Source organism: Rhinopithecus roxellana, chromosome 15 (genome assembly GCF_007565055.1).
Source record: "Rhinopithecus roxellana isolate Shanxi Qingling chromosome 15, ASM756505v1, whole genome shotgun sequence".
NCBI lineage: Eukaryota > Metazoa > Chordata > Mammalia > Primates > Cercopithecidae > Rhinopithecus > Rhinopithecus roxellana.
In genome coordinates this window covers 72,858,217-72,865,820 of record NC_044563.1, presented here as the reverse complement: position 1 = coordinate 72,865,820, position 7,604 = coordinate 72,858,217, and the positions used below count along the sequence as shown (strand labels likewise).

Sequence of the window (7,604 nt, the reverse complement as noted above, 5' to 3'; positions counted from 1 at the left end):
TTACAGGATTCTGTCAAGGCTTAACTAGAAAATGGTTATGAAAATTACATGTAAACTGTAAATGTGTCCCATCTTTTTCCTCGTGTTTTCTCTATTTCCTTTTTCTTTATTTTTTTGTCTTTCTATGCCTTTCCCAGTCCTCAACACTTCTACTCTCTGTCATTTCCTCTTCTCTACCTGATGATAGTAAATGAAAACCTACTCCTACCAGTCAAGTTGCCGGAATCCAGTTCTCACTACGAGACCACACCTGTTTCTGAGAATATCTGTTGATCCTACAGTCACAATAAACATCATCCTTTCTTTAATAGGAGCTATGATTGCTGTTTCCTCATGAATCTACTGATAGCAAGAAGTAAAATTTGGCTCCTTGAAGCATCATCTTATTGTCGTTTTCCCTCTTCCCAGGATAACATTGAACTTCTATGGAGATAAAGAATTACACTTTGGTTACAGAGTTCATCCTGTTGGGCATCACCCACACAGAGGGGCAGGGAACTGTGCTGTTTGTCGTGTTTGTGATCTTCTACCTCTGTACACTGCTGGGAAATCTGCTCATCCTCTTAGCTGTGATGTCTGATTCCCACCTCCACACACCTACATATTTCTTTCTTTGTAATCTCTCTGTGTTGAACATTGGTTTCTCTTCTGTGAGCACTTCAAAGATGCTGGCCAACTTGCTGTTGAGGAGCCGAGTCATCTCCCTGGGAGGTTGCATGTGCCAGGTCTTTTTTTTTTTACCACTTCCTAGGCAGCACTGAGTGCCTGCTCTACATGGTGATGGCCTACAATCATTTTGCCACCATCTGCTACCCACTGTGCTACACAATCATCATGAACCACCAGGTGTGTGCTCTGCTGGTAACCGGCACCTGATTTACTAGCTCCTTTCATGCGATAATTCTCACTACGTTGACCTTCCAACTGCCATATTGGTGGTTCTAATGAAATGGATTATTTCTTTTGTGACATCTTCCCTCTCATCAAACTAACCTGTGGTGACACCATTATCATCGAGACAGTGAGCTTCACCAACATTGACCTTGTGCCCATGACCTGCATCCTTCTCCTCTTTGCGTCCTACATCCGCAATGCCACTGCAATCCTAAAGACGCACGCTGCTGAAGGGAGACACAAGGTGGCATCCACCTGTGTTTCCCACCTCACACAGTTCTTTGGACCCTGTGCCCTCATCTATACCCAGCCATCTTTGATTGAAGTGCTGGTAACCCCAGTACAGATCTTTGGCAATGTAGTCACCCCCACGCTGAACCCCACAATCTATACCCTGAGAAACAAAGATGTCAAAGGAGCTCTTAAAAAGCTGGCTGGGGGCCAGATTGCTTCAGAAGGAGGTCACTAGTCCATTTGTGGGTAAAGCTATTTTTTTCCTCCTCATTTGTGTATTAAACTAATTTTTAAAAACATCTGTCCATGCCAGTTGTAAGGGTCTTTCTGCCACAAAAACAGCTGGAAAACAATTCTCCCAGATACAAACCTGTGACATCTTCTCCATCTCATGCACAAAGATCAGGAAATATGTTAGACATTGTGGGCCATATAATCTGTTGCAAATACTCAACTCTGCTGTTGTAGCATGAAAATAGCCATAGAAAATACGTAAGCAAATGGGTGAGGCCATGTTCAGATGAAATTTTATTTACAAAAACAGGTGGGGGGCAGGATTTGCCCCACAGGTCATACGTGGCTGACCCCTGTCATAGAGGCAGGTTGAATTTAAAAACCTCTTTTTAAGGGCTTGTGGATAATGGCTTAAGAGTGAACTTTAATGTGGGCTGGTTCCCACCAGGGCACATATTGAATTATCAGTCAGGAATAGTAGGTGAAGGGGTGGATATTGAAGGGCACGGAGAGCATTCCCTAAGGAGAACTCTGCAGTACTCCCAGGACACAGTGAGAACTCCTCCTTGCAGCAGCTCCAGTTGCCTGGGACCCACACTCATGCCTGCAAATGTAATCATTCCTTGGGTCCTTATACAGAAGTGGCTTGTTTTTCTTAGATATGAAAGTAAATGCTCACCACTTTTGCTCATAAATACAAACCTTTTTCACCTCAGAAGTTACAGTTCTCAACATCACCCACCTCAGAAGTCACTCAGCTTCCCTCTCCTAGTATCAATCACGCCATGAGCATCCTGTTCATAAAACAACACAGGGCTGGCACACGGTCCTTGGAATATTCTTTTGCCAGGATTACCAAACTCTGTCACAAGATATAATTATTTAATCTCAGCTGGAAGGGTTCCTATTAAGAGTTAATCTCCTCCTGCTGTTTTTGTCTGACTGCTCTGTGATAAAAGACATAATGTGTGACGTGTTATATGTGCACATGCGTTCTCATGGCTCATTTGGTCGTGGGGCCAGGCCCTATGAGAGGGCTGAGAGGGCAAAAGAGTGATGCAGAATACTCCATGCCCTCTTATCTTCACAGAGAATCAAGCTCTGTTGGCAGTGATAGTTCTCTAATAGGGACTGTACAATCAGCATCACCTGCTCTGGGAGCCTGCCTAGTTCTTATATAATTAAAAGGACTAACTGGGTTACTAGGGTGGAACTGTCAACTAGAGTTGGCCTTGGCCTGACATGATAGGTAGATAGATGGATAGATAGATATAAATAGAGATAGATATAGATATAGATATAGATATAGTCTTTTTTTTTCTAGCCGTATTGGGCTAACTTCTCCTCTTTTACTTCCCTATGTCCCAACAAAGCCCCATGATGCCAAGCCCTGCTGAGAGCTAACTTACTGAGTCCTCCTGACTCAGTAGATTAGAAGGGCTCACTAGATTCGAGCTCCCCGTTTTGCCATTCCTAAATCTCTGAAATAATGTAAAATATATATTATTCCAAAGGAAAGAAGCCAAAATGTTACAGAACATACAGCATAACCTGACTACTGATTTTGACCTTTTCTGAAAATACTGTTATTCATCATGGGTGTTCTGGCTTTGGTAGAAGTTTGCACACCTGTTACTCTTTTTTTTTTTTTTTTTTTTTTTTTTTGAGACGGGGCTGGAGTGCAGTGGCCAGATCTCAGCTCACTGCAAGCTCCGCCTCAGCCTCCGGAGCAGCTGGGACTACAGGCGCCCGCCATCTCGCCCGGCTAGTTTTTTGTATTTTTAGTAGAGACGGGGTTTCACCATGTTAGCCAGGATGGTCTCGATCTCCTGACCTCGAGATCCGCCCATCTCGGCCTCCCAAAGTGCTGGGATTACAGGCTTGAGCCACCGCGCCCGGCCAACCTGTTACTCTTAAATCAACATTATTTTTTCTTATTGGCCTGTTTGTATATTCATTGCTTTCTACCTTTGTAGTTATCAGATAGAGGTTTAGAAAAGAATTACGTGTCTGAATGTTAAGATCCAGTCTGGGGAAGCGACAGAAAAGAAAGAATAAAAGAGTGACTCAAGAAAAATATTCTGTATAGGGGAAAAGTACAGAGAGGAACATGGGGCAGTACCAGTGGTCATGCTGTCTTCCTGCATTTGCTAATCAGCCCATTACAGGTTTTATCGTTAGAGTCCTTTCTTTCTGTTACTTTCATCTCCAGAGGTGATGATACCATTGCCTTACATCTCTCCTCAAACACACTGTCTTGGATGAGCTTAATAGTGGAAAAATCTAAAGCACCAGTGTCCAATTCTTCCCAGCTCCATACTTTTATGTGAATACCATCTTATTTCTCTTGTATGTGTAATTATGAAAACTCAGTACCGTTTCATTTTTCCCCACTAACGCTCTGCCCTGTCATCTTCCCTGCAGGAGGGAATGTTGTTTAACTCTAGGCCACATGCCATGTGTATTATTTGGGCTGGCATCCAACAACTCCTAGAATTATGGAACTGGAAGAGATCAATGTGTCTTATTAAAGTGAGACTCAGAGCATCCATGGGTAAACACTGAAAGGAAAATCTCTCCTTAGGAAGTGCTTGTTTTTTTTTTCAAAATGACCTCAAATCTGTTCCCATGTGTCTCATTTTCCCCATGCATCTCCATCACACTTTGACTAATGTTTCTCCCATTCCACAGGTACATGCATAGGTGACTACCTTCAGGTAACAATGTGACCTGGTTTAGGCAAAACGTTTTTTCTCCAATTTCTTTTAGCATATTTGTGAAAGGCTGGCATTTTAAAAAACGATGTTAATAAATCAATACTAAGAGAAACAAAAAGAAAACAGAGAGATTATATAAACACAAAATCAGGTTGTCTTGTGAAGTCAGACATCATCCTCTCATCCGTGACTGCCTTCCCATGAAAGTGCCTTCTCCAGGGAGAAAAAAAAAATAACACCAGCTGAAGATGTCAAAGTGTGTTAAGAAACTTTGGCCTGATAAGGTAAGTATTCATGAATGTATTGGGAGTAAGACCAGCTGTCATTTTCTTTTTTTCACCTAGAAGTGGCAACATGGGATAGGAAGAGTTAGTTTCCAAGCATGAAGAGCAAACTGACTTCAATACAAAGACATGCAGAAGATAGGAAAAGGAGACGTCATTCATTCATTCAACAGGAATTTGTTGAGTCCACCTATGTCCCAGGCACAATCTAAATGTCATCATACCTGATGCATTGCCTTCAAGTTTGAGATGGCACCTCAAGGAAGACATCAACAAACTAGAATAGTGACAAGCAAAAATAAAAAAAGAATGTGATGTATGAGAGAGAGATGGTTGTGGGAAATTAGAATATTTAGATAAAGAGACGGCAGATGTGACTGATTATCTCAAATCTGTAAAGGGATGCTGGATGAAAAGGGGCCTACATTCATGTGGCAGATTACAAGAGCAGAACAAGGAACGTTTTCCAGAAAACTCAAGGAGGAATGATTGAATGGAAGAAAACGATCAACCAGGCAATAGTCTGCCTTGAAAAAGTGTCATTTCTGTTCATGAAAGTGCAGGAATGGATCCTGAGTGCTGCAGAGGATATTCTGAATTCTGCAGGGCAGCATTTCCAAATCAGGGGTTTGAAAACCTTCAGAAGTTCAAAAAAATAATCCCAACCTTTCATATAGGTAGGGATAGCAATAGTGCACTTTTTTCCAATAGGATTCTTAAAAACAAACACACATTAAGAAAAATATTTTAATACCTTTTCGTCAGTATAAAAATTTTTGAGAGCCTCTGTACATGTGGTCTGAGTGAACATGTGCAGTTAACGATATGGGGACTTTGCTCATGGTTCAGTCACTGATTTGTGGTGATTCGTAAAAATAGCAACTGCTTATGTTAACCATTACAATTTTAAACTACTTGTCTTCTTAACCATTTATATGTAATTTATACCCATTTTGGACTAATGATAGTTAATCATTAGTTTAACTAATATTTCTAGTTTCCTCTAGTTAGAGGAAATATTAGGAAAAATAATGTTGAGCTTAAAATGAATAAACAGGACAAATAGACTGGCATTAATTAATCATACATGCTTGGATCATGTTGCACTTAAGAAATTGTATTCATTTCATCTATTCTGGTATTTCAAAAATGTTAAAGTATACAGTGACAATTTTACCTGAAATTTTATTTCATTTCTGAGAATAGATACCATATATCTGGTTACAAAAAATTGAGAAGTGCTTACAAATAGAAGCCCGAGTCTTTCACTTTCTAACATTATTTACATTCTTTTAACTATGAAGTGCTAACATTCTAAAGAATGCGTTTTGAAAACCGGTTTTGTTCATTTGCACATCCTAACATGTCCTAAAATTTTACTCTGTATTTTAATATGTATTTAGTGAACAAACCAAACATGGCATAATTCAGCATTGAAAAAATTATGTGTCCAATAAATTATGGTTTTCATAATTAATTTAAATAAATTAAATGGTATGTATTCTTTATTGGTTGGGAATAAATATGTATCTGTTTTATATGTTATTTATATTAGTTTATATTTTTATAATATTTAAAATAAATTTAATAATATGTTTTAATTTATTTCAGCCAGTTTTAAAAATTATTTTCATGCAAATTTTTTTTTTTTTTTTTTTTTTTTTTTTTTTTTTTGTGAGACGGAGTCTGGCTCTGTCGCCCAGGCTGGAGTGCAGTGGCCGGATCTCAGCTCACTGCAAGCTCCGCCTCCCAGGTTTACGCCGTTCTCCTGCCTCCTATTTTTTGTATTTTTTAGTAGAGACGGGGTTTCACCATGTTAGCCAGGATGGTCTCGATCTCCTGACCTCGTGATCCGCCCGTCTTGGCCTCCCAAAGTGCTGGGATTACAGGCTTGAGCCACCGCGCCCGGCCCCATGTAAAATTTTTTAAACATATTCTGCAAATTTTAAATATATTACAAAATTTAAAGACTATTAATGAACACATGTATTCCTTATAGCCAGTACAGGAAATAGAATATAATCTAGACCTTCTTTCTGTGTATTTCTGTTAGTCCTATCCTCCCAGAAGTTAATAGCAATCTGAATTTTTGTTAAGGAAATTTCTTTCTTTTATTTATTTACCACCTATGTATGCATTCCCAAACAAGATATTATTTAGTTTTTTTCTGGTTTTGAAATTTGTTTAACTATGCTCAAACATGATGCTTTTTTTCTTCTCAAACTTGCTTTTGAGATTCATTCACTTTGATGTATATAGCTATAATTTTACATTCTTTATATATTTATTTGGTCTGTGGTTGACAGACATGTGGGTGATTTGTAATTACTGTTTTAAACATTCTTCTGCACAACACTGGGGCACCACTTCAAAAGTTTCTCTAAAAAGATGTATTTAGGAGTGGACTGCCAAAGAGATTTCCAGAATGAAATGATTATGACAAATGCACTCACTCCCACAGTGGATAATATTTCACAGCACATTCCATTCTTCAACACTTTATATTGACATCCTTCTTAACATCTGTCAATCTGATGATATGTAAATGTATATATTGCATTGTAAAATTTTGGTCCCTGATTACTAGTAAAGTTAAGCATCTTCTAATATGTTTAATGACAATTTAGGTTTCCTCCTTTGGAAAATTTATGCTATTTTTTAGTTCATTTTCTTTTGAGTATTTGGACTTTTATAAAATTGATTCATAGTGATTCTACATGTATTCTGGGTACTAATCTTTCCTTGGTAAGTTGTCCTGCAAATATCTTCTCCTAGTTTGCAGTTTTTCTTTTCATTAGCTTTAAGCCATTTTTTAGTAAAATCAATGACTTCCTTTAATGTGACTTACCAAACTTTCTTTTATGACTAAAGATTATTGTGTCTTACTTAGAAATAACATATTACCTTTAATTTTTCTTTAATTTTTTACTTTTTTTTCTCTTTTAGATCTTTAATCCTCCTGGAATTGGTTTTTGCTCATGACTGAGGTAAGAATTCAATTCCCTTCTACTTTTAAAAAACACAAGTAGCCAATTGTCCCAGGATCACTTGTTTAACAGTTTATCATTCCCCCACTGTCCTACAATGCCTCTCACGTGGCCCCTGGTGACTCCCACCTTCTAGGATTCATGCTTTGTGTAATCACCTGCCCTGATTGAGTGACTTGGTTCTAGTGAATAGAATGTGGTTCTAGTGAGTAGAGGTGATGAAGTATCATTTCAGAGATTAGATCACAAAAGGT

General features: G+C 38.6%; 1 pseudogene; it reads left to right on the top strand.

Moving 5' to 3' along the window:
- The first annotated feature begins 425 nt into the window (after nt 1–425).
- Nucleotides 426–1,363, top strand: LOC104656390 (annotated as a pseudogene).
- Nucleotides 1,364–7,604: the final 6,241 nt, after the last annotated feature.